The 22,679-nt window shown below is 44.6% G+C and overlaps 1 protein-coding gene across 4 annotated transcripts in view; it reads right to left on the bottom strand.

The window, feature by feature from the left end:
* Positions 1-22,679, bottom strand: part of DMD (dystrophin) — a 2,214,077-nt gene that overhangs the window by 602,549 nt on the left and 1,588,849 nt on the right. The gene's annotated exons all lie outside the window — the stretch shown is intronic.

Raw genomic sequence — 22,679 nt, forward strand, 5'->3', positions numbered from 1 at the left:
GGAACAGCGGGACAGTACTGTCCCGCTGAAATCAGGATGCTGGGGAGGGGTGCCACCCCTCTACGGGTGGTGCCCTGTGTGACCGCACTGGTCGAACACCCCTAGAGCCGGTCCTGCACACAAGTACTGTGACTTAGTAGTGAGTGGCAGTGAGTGGCAATGTTTCATAGATGTGCTTTAACGGCGGTGTCTGTCTCTTAGTAACCAGCCAGCTCACTGCAGCCTTTAACCAATAAAGGTGAAAACAATATTGTGAGCTGGGAGGTGATCTATATTGACTGTAAATGACTGGAAATTAATGTTATTAGGGTTAATAATACTCTAGGAACAAAAAAAGCCCAGATTATGTGATTTTAGCTTTTTTTGTATGTTTGTAAAAAAAATCCAAATCCAGTCACGGCAGGTTTGGCAAATCCAAATCCGGCCGACGAATCAGAACCAAATCCAATCCAAGACAATCTCAGGTAACAATGTTACAATTATATATTAAACAAGACTCTGCTGTTAATCACTGTTGTGAGTTATACAAGCAGTCGTGCAGTGACCCAATCTAATGCCAAAGATGTTCAAGAATTTGTAGGTTTATCTGATTTCTACAGGTGATTCATAAGAAACCTTATTAATTGCTCAGATTACCAAACAACAAATAAGGACACATCCTTTTGTTTTTCTGCAGAGGAACAGATAGCCTTTGCTTTTTTAAATTGTAGGTTTATATCTGACCCTATTCCGAAATCTGGAACTTCCTTTTATCATTACAGCAGATACCTCAAATTCTGCAGTCCTGGCTGTGTTGTCTTAAAGAATATGGGGCCTGATTCAGAGCCGGACGCTCTGAAAGAGCGCTCGCTCTGAATTAGGGCGTTTTTTTTTTTTTTGGAGTGGCCTCCTGGCCGCTCGCATAGCTGTGGGTGACGACAGCTATAGCGAGCAGCCATGATGATGGTCGCGATGGTCAAGACCATCGCGACCATCGGGCTTGCGACTAGACCCTTGTGGTCAGGGCTGCCATCAGAAATGGTGGGGCCCGGTACTGACAAAGTACACAGGCCCCCCCCCACGGGGGGAGGGGATAGAGATTATATATATATATATATATATATATATGAAATAAAAGACGCTGAAAAAATTAGACCCACATAAAAATTCAGAAAAAGCTGACTGGATTGGGGGGGGCAGGGTAGGGAGGGCTGGCTGAACTGGGGGGGGGTCGGACAGGGATGGCTGGCTGGACTAGGGGGGAGACGCACAGGGCAGGGAGGGCTGTCTGGACTGGGGGGTGGGGCAGGGAAAGCTGGCTGGACTAGCTGGAGAGGCTCAGGGCAGAGTGGGGGAACACGGTAGGGAGGGCTGGCTGGAACAGGAGGGGGAGCACAGGGCAAAGTCAGGCACTATATCTGTACCTGGTTTGGGCTTCTTCAGTTGGCAGCCGGAAACAGTGGCGCGCTGACGGCAATGGCACCACTGTGACTGGAAGAACTGTCCACTGCTGCTGCACACATCGGCTGCCGGGGTCCGAGCCAATGAAAGCTCTCAGGCCGGCAGCCAATCAGGAGCGGATGCTCCTGATTGGCTGCCGGTCCGGGAGCTTTCATTGGATGGTGCCAGACGCCAGCCAATCAAAGCTCGCGGACGGGCAGCCAATCAGGAGCGGGCGCTCCTGATTGGCTGCCCGTCCGCGAGCTTCAGCTGGCTCGCGGCCGGCACCGTATTTGTAAATGTAATGCAGGGAGTGGGACTGTCAGGCGTTATATATCTGTACTCCATGGCTGCCGGTGCAGCACCGCAGCTTCCCGGGCCCCCCTCTGTCTATGCTCTCTCCGGGCCCGGGACTCGAGGCCCGGCAGTCCCCCCCTGATGGCGGCCCTGCTTGTGGTAGGGTCTCGTTCATCGCAAGCCCCAGAAAGCTTTCGGCTCTAATAGAGCCGGAAGCTCTCCACTGACATCACTTGTGATGTCAGTGGGGCTGCCCCCAAATGGCAAGCGTTCCCTCAGGAACGCCTCAGTTTGGGCAGCCACCCCCCCGGCCTGCCCACCAAACAGGGCGAGCTGTCACTCAACATCGACAGATCGCCCCCTTTGGTGCGGATTGCCCGTCGCTAGCCGGGTCTCGCGCATGCGCACGACGGAGCCGGCTCCGTTGTGCGCATGCGCTGTGGGCCACCATTGACCCGGTTGCGAGCGCTCAGCACTTGCAACCGGATCTGAATCAGGCCCATGGTGTTACTACATTCATGTATTTTCCACTCTTTCTGAATAACCTCTCCATTCAAAAACTCTGAAATATGAAGAGTAGCTATCCTAGCGATGTTCATAGAATGGAGACATCTCTTGGAAGTTGCGGCTCAGCAGATCATTGTCCCTACTAATCACTGAAAATAGGAAATTATCAGACTTTCTCCTTAACAAGATAGATAGGGGTCAATCCACATAGCCTAAAGGGAGCGAATTGCAGTTGCAACAGCGAGGTAATGCTGGCAACAGCAACTCCTCTCGACCCCCTCGCAGACCAATCTTTAACTATGGGGCTGGGAACAAAAAACAGCAAGTCTGAAGCTATGCTATATGTGCCATTTAGTCTCACTTACTGTACATACACGAACTCGTGGGGGCAAGCTAATTTAATCTAACTCAATGATATTAAGAAGTCCTTCAAGACAGATACAGGAATTCTCAATCCTCCTTCAGATCCTTTGCAGATCTATTGTTAACTTTGTCTTTAAGGTCCAGCAGCAGCACAATTAAAATGTAAACCATGACTGTAAATTGGCAGCACACAGGAGTATCTATCTTGAAGATTCAAGAACTGCTATGATGTTCTTTTTCTGCTGACTGAAATTCCATGAGGATGGCGAGAATTATGTGTCCTCTTGATGTAGTGTACCTGTGCCCAGTTTACTTTAAAACCCCTTGAGGCTCACCTTAAAAGGCTGCACAGTTTAAATATGGTTCTATTATTCTGCTTACAAAACAAAACATGATCAATCTCTTAGGAGATGGGTGAAACATATCAGTCCTTCTGTTGTTTGGCAAGATTACAAAGGACCAAGTAGTTTGTTAAACATCCAAAGCAAAACCAAGTGGGTTATTTCATTACCAAAGATATCAATCAAGAACAGTTTCCAGTCTGCTCTCCCACTGGTGGAGTAGAATGATTGACTTTCATCTCATGTGTGATAATATCTCTTCTCATGTTGAGCTGTACTTGCATTCCCAATTAATGCATGATTGTTTGTTTGAGCTAATATAAGACTAATTCATCATCACTGTGCTTTTGTCCATGAAATAAACCTGCTGCTGTGCTGGCTTTTCTATACCTGTATGCTATTTACAACCATCCCCAATGGAACTGATGCTACAGTAACATTGTATTGCTTTAAGTATTACATTTCTATATGCTAAATGTTATAGGTGTTAGCAGTTCACTTTGTTATTGCATTTTTTTTAATTTTTAACATGTATTATATTGATTGTAATCTGATTAGTGTGACTTTCTTCATTAGAAATCATTGACCCATACGAGCAATATATGTAAACCATAATACCCATTGCCATTTGAATGAGTTTTAAGGAAAAACTGATCAATTGGACCTCAACACGGACCTCAGGGCTAGATTAGCAATGAGGCAGATGGAGCTACTGCTCCAGGCCTTCTGATAAAAATAGGTCCATCATCATAAGTATTAAAATTGTATTTCTGGTTTTCAGTGCAAGTTTTTTATTGTTATTTATGTATGTTTAGGGAGACATATGAGCTGATAGTGTAGGATGTACACACCCATGTGGCTTTGGCCACACCCACACATCACTGGTCACAGCTTCTCCCCTTCTCAGTATAGGCCCTTCAACATTTTCAACCTAGGCCAATGTGGCTTTTAATCAGGCCCTGACAGACCTGCAAAACAAAGGTGTGTCTTATTTGAACACAGTTTCAAAGGTCCATTTACAGGAAGCAAAAAAAAATGCTGACCAGTAGTACCCCACATACACTGGGATATTGGTGTACATATGCATACCTCCCAACATTTGCAGGCTGCAAAGAGGGACACCCAAAAAGGGGCGTGGCCTACCCATAAAAGGGGCATGGCCTATCGGCACACCCTGTTTACATCATTAAGGGTCGTACCCAGCATCTCTTGGATGCTGGGCTGCCCCCGTGCTTCCCCTCCATGCTGTGAATAGATGCTGTGCTCATGCGCACAGCATCTATTCACGCTGTGCATACACGCTGCTCTGCATAGCAGAGCAGTGGTGTATGCTTCTCCCAACTTCCCCCCCACTGCGGGACACTGCGGCCCGCGGGCGGGACAGCAGGACAGACCCAAAAAAACGGGACTTTCCCGCTGAATGCGGGACAGTTGGTAGGTATGCATATGTGGGTTTTTTGTAAAAGTGGGTGGATTTGCACAGAAGAAGCTATGGCCAATTCATTTCATAATCACATCCATGACAGCCACTATCGTTATGTGGTCCTTTATGTATATGATCAAGAAGGTTGAGTATTCTGGAATGTGTCTACAAGAAATGACTATATATCTATATATGTTATAATTGAGAATGTCTGTTTGTGTGTCTGATTGCGATAAACTATACAAGCACGGAACCGATGGTGATGCGGTTTTCACCATTGTGTAGGTAATTTTCCCAGGCAGGTTTTAGGCTAAGGATCATCACGATCAGTCGTCAGGGTGCTATGGGCGGGGCTCCGTGGGGAGGGGTCCCCTGCATTGTTCTCTGCAAGTCTAAATTATGTTCAGCCCTATGCTCTGTAGAAATGCCTTTGCTGTAAGCAGTGAGAGGAGTCCAGAGCCTGCAGTAATGAGGGCAGCTGCCACTCGAGAAGACCCATTACAAAAGTGCTGGTGTACCTGCTGTTCAGGGAACCATTATATGCAGTGATCGGTGGAACTCCCTGTTATCTGCGGAGGCTGCAGCAATATCCTCAATGATGTAAATACTGGAGGGCAGTCACTGAAGAGAACAGAGGGGCCAGCTCAGTACAAGTCCCTAGAGGTGGTTCCTGTGCAGGAGACATGGCTCACTACAAGGGAGATAGTGTCCAAGTGGCAGACATCACCAGAGTGCAGCCCACTGAGGGAGTGAGCCTGGCTTCCTAGGGAGAGACAGATCACCGAATTCCACCCGAGTGGATCCGGGTACTGCAGCTAGCACTGTATATAATAAATGTAAGTGTTCCTTTGTAAATGAACATGAAAGACTAAAGTGCCTTGAAAACAATTGAGGTTAATATGTACTTGTACCATCAGTGGTCCTATAATTTAGTTATTAAATGAATATAATCATACATAGTGGAGGTCTGTGTGAAAAATGAAGTCACACTGCAGAATCAAACACAGTTGTCTTTGATTCTGAATTTGTACATGATAACTAACTAACACATGCTACACATGAGATATTTTTAGCAAATTTTATTTCATAATTACATTTTATTTGCTGTAGTTAAATGAATCAGGAAAATAAATAAAGTGATGAATGTAAGAGTTTAAAACCCTGTCAGTCTACTTATTCTAGCTTTATGCATCTCTGTTCCATGTAGAACTCATCAAGCTCAGAAATACTGTACAGTATTCTTAGGGTTTTTCATGCATTGTGTATCTGAGATCTCCCCACAGAATTTCAATAACATTCAAGTCTGTGGACTGTGAAGGCCAGTCCCAAACCTTAACCTTTTGTTACTGTAAGCACTTCATGGTTGGTTTTACCATAGTTGGTTTATTAATAGTTTTAAGCGCCTCTAAACTTGATTGACACTTTAATCCTTAAAAAAGAGTTGTTGAAGACAACTGCAGTTTTTTTTAAAATAAGCTGAAACCTCTATCCTCATAGGATGCCTCTCAACAGTCTAGGGCAGGCAAGGACTATAATAATTAGAGATGTGCGCCGACTCCCGTGTTTTGGTTTTGGATCTGCATCTCCCCTGGTTTTGGATCTGGATTGGTTTTGTCAAAACCTCACCTCCGTGTTCTGTTTTCGGGTTTTGGATCTGGATTTTTTCTTAAAAAGCAAAAAAAACCAGCTAAAATCACATAAAATTGGCCATTTTTTTGTTTCTACGCTATTAATAACCTCAATAACATTCATTTACACTAATTTCCAGTCTATTCTGAACACCTCACACCTCACAATATTGTTTTTAGGCCAATAGGTTGCACCGAGGTAGCTGGATGACTATGCTAAGCGACACAAGTGGGCGGCACAAACACGTGGCCCATCTAGGAGTGGCACTGCAGTGGCAGACAGGAAGCCAATCAGCATTATGGTACCCATTTGTATGTAGCACGGACCCAGGAGATCCGTGCTACATGCATCTGTGTGATTGACACAGACCTCGGACGGGTCAGTGAGACCAGTCTGTGCTGCTGTGTATTTCAATTACACAGATGCATGCACAGACCAGGAGATCCGTGCTACTTGCATCTGTGTCATTGACACAGAGCACTGACCGGTTGTGAGACCCGTCTGTGCTGCTGCGGTAAAAAAAAAAAAAACCTGAGTAAAAGAAAGAAAAAAATGGCGTGCCCGCCCACAGAAAAAGAGCAACCAGCCCCGGGCATTAGTGACCCAGTGCTGGGTATGCTTAAATACACGTGACAAATTATGTAGGAGTCCCCCGTACTTAAGCACAACCAGCACCGGGCTAGTCAAAACCAGCCCTGGTTGCCAATATACGGGGGACAAACGATGTAATGGTCCCCCGTATTCTGCGCAACCAGCACTGGGCTCTGATACGGTCCTGGTTCTGGTTATACAGGGGAAAAACATGAGTAGGGTTCCCCTGTATCTTCCAGAACCAGCACCAAACTTTTTCTAGTGGGGGGCTGATGCCACAGCCAGGGGAGCCCTTTCACCGAGCCCCCCCCATCCGCAGCATCTGCCCTGACCGCTAGTCAGCCCAGGCCGGGGATCCCTGGAGAGCTGAGGACCCCCCAATAAAGAGGTCCCCCTCTCCAGGGCACCCCAGGACCAGGTTGATAGCCCGGGGCTATCCCCGGTGGTTGGTTGATTGTGTGGTGTGGCGTAAATAAATAATAGCAAACATTGTCTTTACAAGTAGAACTGCAGGTCCCAGCAAGCCTGCCCTGCATGCTGGTACTTGGAGAACCACAAGTACCAGCATGCAGGCATTAAGGGCCCACTAGTACCTGTAGTTCACATGTAAAATAATGTTTAAAAAAAAAACACAGGACACACACCGTGACAGTTTAAGTTTATTAAACATACATGCACTCACACATGTACACACACATGTACACATACTCACCTATGTATCCCTGTAGCTATCGGTCCACTTCTCCGGTACAGTATCCATAGGGGACCTGTGAAAAAAAACTATACTCACTATCTCCTATGCGAGGTTCTGTCCTCTTCATTCCAAAGTAGGCATTCCACGGACTTGGCAAAAAAAAAAACACACGAAAATCGTGATCCACATACTTAAGTACCGTTCAGTAGAACGGTACTTCCCGAATGACAGCTTAGTGGTGGGATATCAACCATGGAAACCCCGCCGCTAAGTGTTCATTGGCTGAGAGAGGTCATCCCCCATCTCTCAGTCAATGAACAGCTCCCTCCTTTGTAGTCAATGGTGGGAACCACAGGGTAAACTTTAATAACCCTCTGGCTCTCCATTGACTACAATGGAGGGAGCTGTTCATTGACTGAGAGACGGGGGATGACCTCTCTCAGCCAATGAACGCTTAGCAGCGGGTTTCCATGGTGAAATCCCGCTGCTAAGCTCTCATTCGGGGAAGTGCCGTTCTATTGAACAGTACTTCAGTTCGTTGGTCCGCGTTTATCGGTTGTTTTTTTTGCCAAGTCTGTGGGATGCCTACTTCAGAACGAAGAGGACAGAATCTCGCATAGGAGATGGTGAGTATGTTTTTTTTTCACAGGTACTTCTATGGATACTTTACAGGAGAAGTGGACCAATAGCTACAGGTATAGGTGACTATGTGTACATGTGTATGTGTGAGTGCATGTATGTTTAAGAAACTGTATTGTTTTAACCATTTTTTTTCAGGTGAACTACATGTACCAGCGGCCCCTTAATGCCCCGCATGCTGGTACTTGTGGTTCACCAAGTACCAGCATGCGGGGGAGGCTTGCTGGGACCTGCAGTTCTACTTGTAAAGACAATGGTGTTCATTCTATTATTTACACCACACCACACAATCAACCAACCACCCACCGCCCAGGGGTGGCGGGGATAGCCCCGGGCTATCAGCCTGGGCCTGGGGTGCCCTGGAGAGGGCACCCCCGGCCTGGACTGACTAGTGGTCAGGGCTGATGCTGTGGCCGGGGGACCCGGTGAAAGGGCTCCCCTGGCTGTGGCATCAGCCCCCGTTAGAAAAAGTTTGGTACTGGTTCTGGAAGATACAGGGGAACCCTACTAATTTTTTCCCCTGTATTTCCAGAACCAGGACCAGATCAGAGCCCAGTGCTGGTTGCGCAGAATATGGGGGACCCCTATGTTGTTTTGTCCCCCGTATTTTGGCAACCAGGGCTGGTTCTGACTAGCCCAGTGCTGGTTGTGCTTAAGTACGAGGGACCCCTATGTCATTTGTCCCCTGTATTTAAGCACATCCAGCACTGGGTCACTAATGCCCGGGGCTGGTTGCTCTTTTTTTGGGGGGTGGGGCACACCATTTTGTTCTTTTTTTACACAAGGTTTTTGTTTTTACCGCGGTAGCACCAACGGGTATCACGGACCAGTCAGTGCTATGTGTCAATGACACAGATGCAAGTAGCATGGATCTCCTGCTCCGTGCATGCATCTGTGCAACTGAAATACACAGCAGCACAGACGGGTCTCACTGACCCCTCCGTGCTCTGTGTCAATCATGTAGCATGGATCTCCCGGGTCCATGCTACATGCAAATGAGCACCATAACGCTGATTGGCTGAGAGCCGTGACAGACAGCTTTGTCAGCCAATCAGCGCTTTGCACATTGAGGGCAAAGGTATCTTTAAAAATGTCCACGCGAGGCAAAACCTCGAGATCCGACACAGTGGAACTAGAGGTTTTGCCTCGATTAGGGATCTGGGGCAGGAGGAGAGGTCCGAGTGCCGCCTCGGATCACCCCGGATCCCCGAAGTTTGGGTGGGTTCAGTTCTCAGGGAACTGGACTCGTTCATCCCTAATAATAATATAAATGCTTTTAGCTCAAACTTTTCACTAACTGAAACATCATTAACAATTGGCGGATAATGGAAACTTTTAAAAGCACAGTAGGATCTTGTACCCCTAGAGACATATCTCATTGGCACAGGAAATATAGTCCTGGAGGAAGAAAAGGGGGATTCAATTATATACCTACAAATTTTACAAGCTAATGTTACAATCAGTAGAGAATCTGAAGCTGAAATGAGATTCGGAAATTTCAGAGGACAGCAGCAAAACACTCCTCAGTGTTCCTGCAGTGTACCACTTCTCGCTGAACCTTATACTATGTATGTGTCTCTTTGACTAGCAGTAGAACAGAAGGCAGGCTTAGCATGTGAGGGTTAGATTAGTGAAAGTGTGAATGTCTATCATTGTAACAAAGTATAATTTACACCATGTGCCCTGTGATCCAGGTCAACGTTGCTTGTTGAGAGAGGGAACTACCTTTTCAGTACTACCTGATAACTGTAGGCTTTTGAGAAACGGAGCTAACCCTTTCAGCACCATCTGTTAGGTGTAGATTAACTCAGCTACATCTAGCAACATAGACACACCACCAATTATTAGGTAGAGAATACCAAAGGGATATATACCATCACTGAAACATATGATTATTTATAATCCTTGATCATTTATATTGTACTCTCTATATTAGACTAGAAGTGGTAATTATTATGAATTCTACATTTACTAGTTGAGAGTCTTTCTGATTAAATAAGGATGCTATATATTCTAAGACAAGTACTTACTTGTTTGTAATTTATGCTGCATTTTCTATGATAGACTGATAGTAACAATTTAGCTGAATGTCACAGTTTTTAGCTGGGAGAACTGTAGATCAATAAGAGTACTATACAGTCTAAAACTAGTACCTACCTAAATCTATGGGGTATTATAAGGTACAACAACTTGTTCAAGTGATCTAATAATAAATAATAATAATTTTATTTATATAGTGCTTTTCTCTCAAAGACGCTTTACAACATCAAAAACTATTTCAGGGGTTTAGTATTACAAAAAGAAGAAAACAAACCAAAAACAATCAACATAATGGGTATGAAAAACATAATGCAAGGTTGGAAGAGGCATTTTGTGTAATCATTTTCATAGGTTATATATCCCACTCATGAAGGGTACCAGGCAAGGCAGCCATTTTAGGCGCGCTACAGAGGTTACCCTGGGTGGAATAGGTAACACTTAAGAAACATAACACACAATGGAGAAGCTGCAGCATAGTAAATCTAAGAGCAGAGACATTACATAGCCAGTAGATCTAAGTGTTTTTTTTTTAATCCCACCTATGGGTGTACCAGGTGAGGCAGCCATCTTAGGCGCACTACGAAGGATACAGTGTGTGAGATATCATACAAGGAACAAATACGGGTCACTGAAAGTATATGTGAGTGTGATATGTACTACTGCAGGAATAGATCCACAAGTTACTCATCCTGCCAATGTCAGCACCATTTGAGGCAGCCATCTTGGGAGCACTGTGCAGGTTACATCTGGCAGGATGTGCAACCTGTAGAAGCATAAGATGCAGGGGAAAAAAAAAAAAGCTGAATACAGTGGCAAAATTGGCAGAATGAATACAAGGGTGACAGTAATATAATATCTATGGAAAGGTTAATCTAAATTTAAGAGGGAACGACCATGAATAGAGCAAATATTGCACCAACCCTCATAATTTGGTGACCACAACCCAAGGTCCATTTGATGGGTTACCTTGCTGCTTAGTTCGGTATGGCACAGTTGGAGTGAATAAGCAGATAAGCAGATTGCACGGGGAGATTAACCAGGAGTGGATCAGGACGGCTGTGGGCAGCATTGGGGATCCAGGTGCAGGCACAATCCATCGGCATGGTGGGAATGTGGTGGTAGATTAAAATAGTCCTTAATAGCAGAAATTGCTGAGTGATTTTTTTTTCCTCCTTCTGTTATCCTCCTGTTTAACACCTGAAAAACTCTGGCTTCAATTTAAAAATTCTAATTACACTTTAAACTAAGCATTTAAAATAATCTAACAACCTGCGTTAATTCTCCAATATTGGGCTAATATTAAATCTCCTCACATTCTAACTGAAGAATTTTCCTAAGACCACTACTAAGGATACACAGGAGTGAATGCAGTGTGCACAGCATTTTTCCTTTTAATTACACACTTCCTTACCCCTTTATACACTATCTATAATTTTAAGTCGCTGTTTTATTATCCCAATATGTTTAATAATATTCTAATAAAAAGGGATGTAGTTATGAGACCGGCGGCCGCGATGCCGCCAACCTCAATACTGAAAGGGGAATCCTAGCAAGGGACTTAAGATTGGCATTGAAATACCGACGCCTATCTTAATCCCGACCCCGGAACCCCGAAGGACGCCAGCCCAAATGTGGGAAGTTCAGGGCGCCCTTAACGTTACCTGCGGGGGAGGGTTAGGTTTAGGGAGCATAGTGAGGTTCGGGTTAGGTATTTGGGGGGGAGGTTAGGGTTAGGCACCCCTAGGGGGGAGGGTTAGGGTTAGGCATGAAGGGGGGAGACTTAGGTTTAGGCACTAACAGGGAGGATTATGGTTGGGGTGCAGGGTGAGGAGGGTTAGGCTACAAGAAGGGAGGGTTAGGGGGAGAAGGGGGGAGGGTAAGTATACTTACTTGACCCCTGTCGGGATACCAACCATCGGGAAGCCGCTGTCTGTATTCTGACAGGAGGCATCCCGACAGTTGGCATTACATACCGATTCCCAATAAAAGTTATGTTTTAATCATGTGCACCACAAAAATAGACACTTCTTTTTTTTCTCGTTTGTATTAATAAACACTGCTTTCAATTGTATCTGATTCCAACCACTATCAGAAGAATTTAATTATGTGTTGATATTATAGGTGTCATACTACTATCTATATTCTATATTTTCCAGGGTGTTGGGTTAAAACTACTAGAGGTCTATGTTTCAGCAAGAAAACAATTTAAAACATGCCTCAAAGTCAACCATTAAGTAGTTACATGACAGAAAGATTACGACTTTGAAATGGCCTTCACAGTCGCCAGACTTCAACATTATTGAAAATCTATGGGGATATCTCAGACATGCAAGCTCCAAGATTTCAGCAAGGTAGAGTGGGCTAAATGGCTGAAACAAGAGTTGATAAACACTTAAAATGTTTGAAAGCTGTATATTCTGCCAAAGACATGATACTAGGGACTGATTCCGAGGTGAATGTAGTGTCGATGATGCATGCAGTTGGCCGATGTTAAGTCTGTGCTGCACCATAACAGGGCAGCAATGTGCCCTGTGCTGCTTCCGCTCCCTAAACCTGTGATATCATGGTGCCAGGCCTAAGGGGCGAGGTCACTAGATCTAGGAAGTGGAGCACAGCCTGGAGAGTCTAAAGGATGTTCAGGGCAGCTCCACAGGCTGCTTCTCCGGAGTCTCCCTTGGACGCTATGGTTGGCTCTGCAGTCAGGATACTGGCTGACTGCAAGCAACATGCAGGAACCATGCGGTAGCGATGGTGCTGCTCCCATGGCCCTTCATCCTGTGTAAGGGCACCACTTGCACACCCCTAGTTACAATCCTGAGTGTGCAGATGCATCTCAGTTGCACAGCGCATGCATCCCGATTGATACCACTCAGAGACACAGTTAAGATTCAGACGCAGGGTTTGTGGATTTTAGTGGGAGTACCTGGGAAGTAACGGGGGAGGATAAGCCAATACAGATGTGTGGCTGAAAGCAGCTGAATCCAAAGACACTGAACCACTCACATAGGAGGCCATACTCGGGCGGTGAAACTGCACCTGCCATAGGACTTGTGCAAATTTCGATGGTGCGACCGGTGATGCATCTAAAAATGCTCCGAGATGGAACTGCACCATCTCAAGAAGCTGCAAGTGGGCATCTTAGTTTTTAGAAAATTGGCCGTGGCATTAGCATAAGATGCAGGCATGACTGCGGTAATAGAAACGGCCGTCGTGTCTTCGTCTGACTCAGTAGTGACATTCGATCAATTTGATTTACTTCTAGGGGCATAAAGTCAGTAAGGTTGGGCACATTTACAGAGGTGACAGACAGGTTTGTCTGTAAATTGTTCTTACCACTTACAGCATTATAGGGATTTGTTCCACACTTACAGTCTATCCATTGAATATATTTGGTTGTCTTCCGATATCTTGCTTCTTAGGAAGTCATTCAGGAAATATAAGCTTTTTCTGAAATCCATGACATACAATTGTCGGTGATTTCCAACAAGAAATGTGGGTCTTTCTATTTATGATGCCATAGTTTAGAGTCAAACTTCTTACACAAATTGGAACCACAGTGAGACAAATTGCAGCGATTGTAAAGAGAACCATATGACAGTAGATTCGCCCATATGAAGAGCTGTGCGCATCTCAAGGCTTAGCAGCATCTGCGCATGTAGCATGTGTGTCTTCTTTGCTACTAGTCATCATCAACTGCACTTGCACCTGACCTATACCAGATGCTTCCAAAAAGGTGTATTTCCACTTATGCCCAAGTCTGCATAGCCATCAATGAGCCTAGAATGCCCAATAATTACCCAGTTCCGCTTCTTCAGTTAGCAAGTGCAGATATGATCGAAATGTGTACACCTGTCCGCACTTGTATACACCTGTTTACTGAGTATGCACATTCATACAAGATATGCTCTGCAAATGGGCAAAAGTTCTCTGCATCGGTCCCTTGCCAAAAATCCATAATCTGTTTGTGGAGATGTCACAAAAGCTTTAGAATTTCATCTCTTTACCTAAACGAGTTTAAAATACGGACAACCAACAGCTTCTGTTTTTGTGCATCAGTGTATTCACACAGGGTATGTAATAAGTTAGTCCTTGATTGATTAGTGATGTATTCCCACCAGCTTGTCTAAGAAAAACAAACATACAAACAAATGCATCTCTAAAGCTGCATACACACACAACGATTGAGTTAATGAACGATTTTAGTAAACGATTTTCTACCTTGAAAAAATGAACTAAAATTGTTTACTAAAGTTGTTCATTTACTATGTTCACTTAAATGTAATGAACGATTTTTATGAACTACAAACGATTTTTGCATATTAACTTTATCGTTTAACTCAGAAAGTGAACGATTTTTTCAAACGATTATCGTTAAACTATATCGTTTAACGATAATCGTTCAAAAAATCGTTGTGTGTGTATGCACCTTTACTCTACTGTTTGCCTGTTTCTAGAATTTATACTGCAGCTCTAATACCTACACAATTGGCCACTCAATATGTTTGCCATGACATCACAACTGCCTGCCCAGAGTATCGGCGGTCCCTGCAGCCAGTGTATGGGCTCCCTTACACACATGCAGATGCACTGATATATCACTGTCGAGTCGTTCACAGACATATTGGGTGTATACCTGCCGATGCACTCGCGATAAATCGTTCATCAATCAAACAAGTTTTATATCAACAGGTGTGTACCCAGCATAAGAGTATAAAGGTCAAAGTGATACCATAGTGAGTAGTGAGGCCAATCCCAGGATCGGGATCGGTGGGATCCTGGGATTTAGATTGAAAAAAGCCAGGATTAGAATTTTCGGGATTAATCTGCGCACATTTTCTTGCGCTGACACAAGTTTTGTTGGGTCAAGTGCTGCCCCCGGCTGTGCAGCTGCATGTGACATCATAGAGGACACACTGCACTGCCGCATGCCTGCCCGCCTCTTATACAGCCGTGCTCTCCCGCCTGCTCTGGAGGAGTGAGCTGTGGGCGGCCGGCGGCTCCTAAGCGGAGGCCTGGCTTTAGTTACTACTGCCTGACCTAGTCCCTGTCACTTGAGGTGAGTGTCGTGCCGGACCGGAGCCAGTCCGGCCTGAGAGGGGGAGGAGTAGGAGGAGGACTGGAGGAGAGGAGAGTACAGCTGTACAGGCCCAGGTGAGTCAAGCAAATGTGTGACAAAGTGTGACACACACACTGACTGTCCTTGTCTTAAGTGTTACACCTAGCCTTTTGTTAGCGTGGGCTGGTTGGGGGGGCATGAAATTAAAGTTATTTTATTCCTGTGGGGGGCATGAAAGATTTAGATTTTGCCTGTGGGGCTGGGCCAGCTAATGATGTTTGTTTTTTTATCCCTGAATCCTGTGGTGTGGGGGCTGGGCTGGGGATGGGGGCCATGTAAGTTTTATTATTTTCCTGTGGGGCTGCTTATGGGCCATGAATGTTATTTTATTCCTGGGGGTGGGGCGGGGGCAAAGAATAATAATATTTTCTTTGATCAATTCAATACCAGGTATCGTTATTTTTTTCCATATCAGCTTTTATTGAAAATACTTCTTCCAACACATGTAAATGGTAGAGGGGATAAGGACAGAAGTCAATAAGGGGAAGGGTGGTAGGGAAGTTTGTAATTGCATCCTAACATGACACAATCACAGATGATTGAAGTATGAGACAGTTAATCGGCCAGAAGAAGTTTTACAGATGATATCAAGAAAACAATTATACTGTACAGTCTAACTCAATTCACCGAGCGCACAAGCAGAAATCATTTATACTGAACAGACAGACACCTCAACAGACTAGATAGGGAATCCCCATAAGTCCTCACTTTCTACTTCATCTTCTGAATATAGGTTTCAGTTAGTTCTGAAGTCAACACAGCGCTCACAGAACTTTTGTTTTATTTTATCCTTTTTTATAAATTCTTTAAATACTAGAATAGGGAAAATACATTTTCAGCATTTCACTCGGTTCCCTATCCATTGCAAGCAAATACACTTTCTTAAAAAAGGTAATTGAGGTCTGACTTATCAGATGAATAGTAACAATGTGCAGGGATAGGGATGAGTTTTAACTGTAATCGGGACATTCTCTAGCACATATCTGACAAATTATAGAAAACAGACATAGTCATACAGTACATACATTAGGGCACTGTAAGATATTGCAATGTCCTTTTGAAAGGGCACCACCACACATAAGCAAAGAATTGTAGAACAGTAAAACATTGTGTCCTGCTCTTTTTTAAGCATATAAAGATGATCTAAAGCAGTTGTAGATGTTCATTAAATATAAGAAAACATTTTTATGATCTTACGCATTTTAAGTTAGTGTACACATTATTTGTACTAACAAACCACTGCCTACTGTGGTTCTTCTAAAGTGGTTATCTGTGATTCAAGGGCATATTTAACAATATTCAGGAATTGGTCCCAATATTTATTTCTTACCGCTACATATTGCGGCAATAACAAATGGTGTATTGTTGTAATTTAATAAAATTGTCATGCAAGGAAAGGGGCTCAGAGAAGAGCCTGTCCCCTCGACGTGTAAAAAGTAAAGTACAGATGTGCGCACATAGGGATCCAAAGTGCGCCCAGGCACACCATAAAGTCAGGTGTCACGGTCAGTGAGTGAGTGAACGCAAAAGAGCGAGCTCATGACCCAGTGACTCACGGCACGCCCCTAAGTAATGGAAATTATAATGCTTGATTATAATATATTTGCATCAATTATTTGATGTATTGTTTCAGGTTCTTGCATTATGTAATAAGCATAAAGACTAAATTATATTCAAAGATAATGTTCTGTGTGCATAGACATTTGGTACAGCAACCATAACATAATACCTCAAGTGAGGAGTGGCCGTAAAGAAATTCATACAATAACTAGGTTCTGTGTGTCAAAACTTATGTTTTAGGTTTAATATTCCAGTCTGATGGTTCCTTGATGTAAAAGGAAATTGAAATTCTACCTAATTTAGCTTGTACGAATCATGAGAGACCAACAGAATTTAATAAAGGACTTATAAATAGAAGTGGGACAGCTTAATTCATATTGATTGTAGACTTTGATGCAGACAGCTAGAGTTCAGATAAAACTAAAAAAAAAGTTCTTATATAGACTTCAAAGCATACTAAGTAGTTGTCTGGAACAATTATATTCTGATTCACTGTGGGAATGAATAGTAGACAATCCTCTGCTAATACTATAGTAACAGATGTGCAGAGAGACAACCCTTCTCCATTGTTGTTGTACTTGATATACAGCCCGTCTCCCTAGATAAAAAGTACTTTTCTGTTTTCTAAATAGTTTTCAATATCTGCTAAACATGGGAATTTTAGTGTTTAACTGTTTGTTATTCAAAGCATCTAGCACAATATATACCACAAAATAAATGATCGTTTAAATGATACATTGCTAAATCTACATCACTGCACTATATTTGGAAATAAATACAGATTTCTACCTGTATTCAGAATCGGCCACAATTATGTGACGGCGCCACCATCGCTATCCATCCAATTGAGAAAGTGGGCATCATCAGCATGCATTAGCACCAGGCCTATCCTTGATGCAGAGGATCAGGGTGAGCGCTACATCATCTCTTCATACACTCACATCTGAATAGCCTGCTATTCTCTCAACACACCCATGACATGCCTACGGAAGGATTATACTACATCTCTTCAACGTCCAGTAGTACCCAAGCAGTTGAAAGTGGCTAAGCAGATCAGGTGTGTATGACTTTAAATCACCTGTAATTGCTCTAAGTTGTAATTATAAGTCTCCATGCATGAACAGTCTGCTAGAAATCGTGTGATCCGTACACATAGAGAATTGCGTGCAACTTCCAATCATTCCCATAGAGTATAAATTCCATAATTATCTGTATTTCTGGCATATGTACTGATGAGTGGTTTAATATCTGTCTGAGGTTTGTTGCCCTGAGTGGAGTTGCAGGAGGAAACTTACAGTGGATTTAGGGCCTGATTCCGAGACAAACGCTAATGCAATCGCAACTGCGTTTCCATACGCAACGCAATATGCAAATGTCAGCAAAGATCACCCGAGCATAAAGATGCCCACTACTGCCTTCTCACCTGCGTGCGACTACGCATACCTACATAAACATCAGTAACATCGAAGTTAATCGGTGCCCATTTTACCCTTGCAGAAGCTCTGACCTGCCACAGGTCAGGGAGCTCTTCTGCCATCCAGAGCTGCGTATGCAATTGTAGCGGTTAATTTATGCATGCCCATGTAACAGTGTTCAAAAACAGCCAGACATGCCTGTGTTTCGCTAATCACCCCCTGCCAACACCCCCAAACGGTCACTTCCTGTCAATCAATCTGCAATGGGCCTCCATGATCTGCGTAAACGCAGGACGATCGCACTGCTGCCTTTGTGCACGCACAGTGCGGTGCATATACATGCGCAATGGCAAACAATCACTCGATCTGTGTGCAATTTGTTGTTGCGTTCATCTCTGATTCAGTCCCTTAATCACTCCTGGATGGGCCATGGACTCAAACTGATGCTGTGAACAAAGCTCAGTGTAACATAGCCCCATCTCGCTGGCTTCTCCACTGCAATGTACAGTATCCTGATGATGAAGAGGAGTTCAGTTTTAGACATATTACATTTATGAAAGTACTGGGACATACAGGAGGAAATAGCAGAGAGACAGGTGGAGACAAGAGTGAGAAGAGAGAGGGGGAGGGATCAGGGGATTCAATTAATTATCATCAGCATATAAATTATATTGGAGGCCAAAAGAGTTAATGAACTCACCTAAGAAAGAAGTACAGTATAAAAAGAGAATAGAAGAGGACCAACAAAAGAACCTTGGACAACACCAACTGGCAGTGGAACATGGAGAGAAGTAAAGTTATGAGAAGAGACAGAGAGGATAGAGAGGTAGGATGACTGCCAGGAGAGGGCAGTGTCAAGCAGGGATTGAAGGAATTGCAGGAGAAGTTGGTCCCTGGAGTGAAAGAGGCACACAAGTCATGGAGAATGAGCAGAAAGTAGTGGCTCTTGAATTTGGAAGCAAGAAGGTCATTACTGACTTTAGTTAGGGCAGTTCTGTAGAGTTGATAGGACCAAGGCCAGACTGAATTGGATTAAAAAGGGGATGGGTGGAAAAAATTATGATAAGGCAGACGTAGGCAATACTCTCAGAGGCAAAGAGAGATGGTGCAGTAGTTGGAGAGAGCTTTAGGGTCAAAGGTGGATTTTTTAAGAATGGGAGAGACAAGGGTACGCTTGAAACAGAGGGTGTCTGATTAGAGAATAAGGCTGAAGAGAGTAAAATGGGAATAGGCAGTGGAGTAGAGGAAGTATTATGCCCGCCTTTATATACTCCAGGAAAAAGGAATCTCCTCTAAGTGGCAGCGCCCCCCTCTAGCTCTCTCCCTGGGGCAGAGGTACTAAGCCTTGTAGAGTGATAAAGTGAAGAGTGATAAACTACCAACCAATCAGCTCCTGTCAAACACAGCCTGTAACATGACAGTTAGCAGCTGATTGGCTGGCACTTTATCTGTCTCCATTTTTTCACTCTCCAATGCTTAGTACATCTCCCCCTTAGTCTGTGGACTCCTGTCTATCTGCTAGTAGAAGAAGAGACAGTGTAATTTCCCATTATTGCCCACCATCCCCTACTATCTCCTGGGTGCAGGCCAGTTTCCCTCCACTGCGCTCATGCCTAGCAGGACTGCTGCAAAACTTCCCCAGGGCAAGGAAGAAGAAAAGGAACAAGGGATTCTTAGGCTTTGTCCAGGTCCAACTCACTCCTTGGGATATCTGCTGGTACTTTTTCAGGAAGACAAGGAGAGAGGCTGGTTCTAGACACACAGTGGCCACCAGTTGCTGTGGGGATGCTGAACTGAGACACTGCTTTCTGTCTGTTACTTTCCTGTTACCGCTGTTCGCAGGTTCTTTGTGAGACTGTGCACTCCTTCCTGACTGTAGTATTTGTCAGGCTGGTTGACGATGGCTAATTTCTGCCTGCCTGTCAGCAAAACAGAAGGGGTCTCAGAGGATTAATGGAGAGATTGAGAGACAGCTCCATAGGGACGAAAGGGATGCTCGGAGGCTGGGAGCTCCAGCTGCTGTTGCTGGGTGAGTGCTGCTGCTAATGATCTGTAATCAGTAACCGACTGGGGAGATGTGTGGAGAGAGCACATATCTGCACTGTGAAAATATTTAGTAATATATTGTATAGCTGTAAGGCTGCAACAATTTATAACTCTCCAGATGTTTTGGAGCTACAAGCAGGCCCTGGTTGGAAGAGCTTGCTGGGACTTTTAGCTCCACAGCAGTTGCAACACAATATCTTATAATCTGTAAACTGCATGTATCAAGTTAGTGCCTCTTATGCAATGCCCCCGGTAGTAGTGCACTTTACGCAATGACCACTGTAGCAGTGTCCCTTATGCAGTGCCCCCTGTAATTGTACCCCTTATGCAGGCCCCCCTGTAGTTGTGCCCATATGCAGTGCCCCTGTAGTTGTGCCCATATACAGTGCCCCTGTAGTTGTTCCCATATGCAGTGCCCCTGTAGTTGTGCCCATATGCAGCACCCCTGTAGTTGTGTCCATAAGCAGTGCCCCTGTAGTTGTTCCCATGTGCAGTACCCCTGTAGTTGTGGCCATGGGCAGTGCCCCCTGTAGTTGAGCCCATGCAGTGTCCCCTGTATTTGTGGCCAATTATGCAGTGCCCCCTGTAGTTGTGGCCCTTTTGCAGTGACCCCCAGTACTTACCTGTCCCCAGTACTTACCTGACCACGCTGGACATCACTGACTCCACACGACCGCTGTCCGTGCATTCACTGCCACGCTGACTGGATTTAACTTGATCCTGCAGGCGCAGCCGCGCAGGGCCTTCACAATGCGGGTGACGTCATGATGTCACCCACGCACTGCATCACTGGGAACGTTGCCCCCTGAAGCGATCAGAGGCTTCTTTAACCTCTGATCATTTCAGAGGCAAGCGTTCACAGTTGCAGTGGCGTAGCAACTGCCCCGGTGCCCCTGACCCACCGCGGTGACTGCCATCACAGTCAATAATTCACACATGTGCAGTACAGATCCTGCTCATGTGCCGATTGGAAAACATTGGAGTTGTGTGTAAACCATTGGGTTTATGTATGACATTTATTTTGGCCCCAAGCCTAAATATGTTCTGAAGTAACCGTTTTCTTCTTTAAAAATGTAGCAAATGTGGACCTATATGGTCATCACCCTCTACAGTGGAGAGGTTTAGCCCAGGTACCACACACACCAGCCTTTTGGGCATATTTATTAATATTTGCAGCCAGCCCCCAATATTAAGAATTCTTATCGCCGCAATTCTTGGCAATAAGAAATCCTTATTTGCCTAAATGTATTATTACTGAGTTGATGGCAATCAGTAAGAAAATGTGTGCCAACATCCGTTGATACATGTGTGAGCGGGTAGCAGCGGGAAGGGATTTTACAGAGCCCTTTACTGGTAAATTCTGGGAATGTAGCCCATACTGTAGGTATCCAGTGGGTATTCAGTAAATCAACAGTACAAAAATAATGGCTAGCAGCATGGCCAGTGCTGTGTTAAAGAGAGATTTTTGTCCCATTAGTATTTTATTAGATGTGCAGAGCCAAGGAGTGATTATTAATCTGCATGTGTGTATATTTTATAGAGGAGTACTGTAGTGATTGACTGCCGACCGCATGGCCGGAGATTCAAATCCTGACAGTGGCATCCTGGCAGCAGTGAAAATGCAGATCGTACCAAGGTAAGTATTTCCTACCCTATTCTACCCCCTAACCCTCCCTTAGGGGTGCCTAACCCTAACCTCCCCCCCAAGTTCCTAACCCTAATCCCCCCCCTAAGTGCCTATACCTAACCCCCCCTTCCCCGCCACCTAAACTTAAGTTCCCCCGGGGGTGCCTAACCCTAACCTCCCCCCCACGGGGGTGCCTAACCCCTAAACTCCCGGGGGGGTGCCTAACCCTAAGTCCCCCCCCCGGAATCCTAAACCTAACCCTCCCCCCGCCCTCGGCTGTCCGCACCCATCTTACCTTCGTTCGGTAAGTTGGGTGTCGGGCTCCAAGCGTAGGTAAAATGACAGGCGTCGGGATTTTGACGACTGTCATTTAACCCCTTGCCGGGATTAGACAGTCGGGAATCCGTCCGTCGGCTTCCCGACTGCTTCCCGTTTAAAGGCATGCCTAGAAATTAACTGTATGTTGAATTTAAAGGGAAAAGTATGTCTATGAAATGGGTATTGTACATATTTATTCAGATTTTGCAGATGTGTCTGGTGATCTGCAGCAGCAGCTAACTGCAACATTTCCCACTGCTTGCTCTAAAACATTAGTGCCCGCACATGACATGTTTGTTCTCATTAAATGCAGTTACTGGTGGCAGAGTTACATCCTCCCTAGCCAGTGTGCAAACTGACGTATGTACCTAATCAATTTCTTTAGCTGATTCTAATTCTGAGCCAGTGAGCTGAGAAAAAACAAGCTGCGTAGTGTAGTTTCATCATACATCAGCAAACTCTCCTCAAACTGTAATCATTGCAAAATCCTCTTTTCTATAATATGCAAAAATAGGAAGAAGCAGGTTTTAGACAACAGGCGGTAATTTTATAGGGGGTGCATCAGTGATGGCAAGTTATTAATCTTAACTGACAAATGGCTTGCCAACACACTAATATACCTATGATTGGCATAATAGGATGTTTTACTAAATC

This window comes from Taudactylus pleione, unplaced genomic scaffold, assembly GCF_031769625.1.
Source record: "Taudactylus pleione unplaced genomic scaffold, aTauple2 ptg000609l, whole genome shotgun sequence".
Lineage (NCBI taxonomy): Eukaryota > Metazoa > Chordata > Amphibia > Anura > Myobatrachidae > Taudactylus > Taudactylus pleione.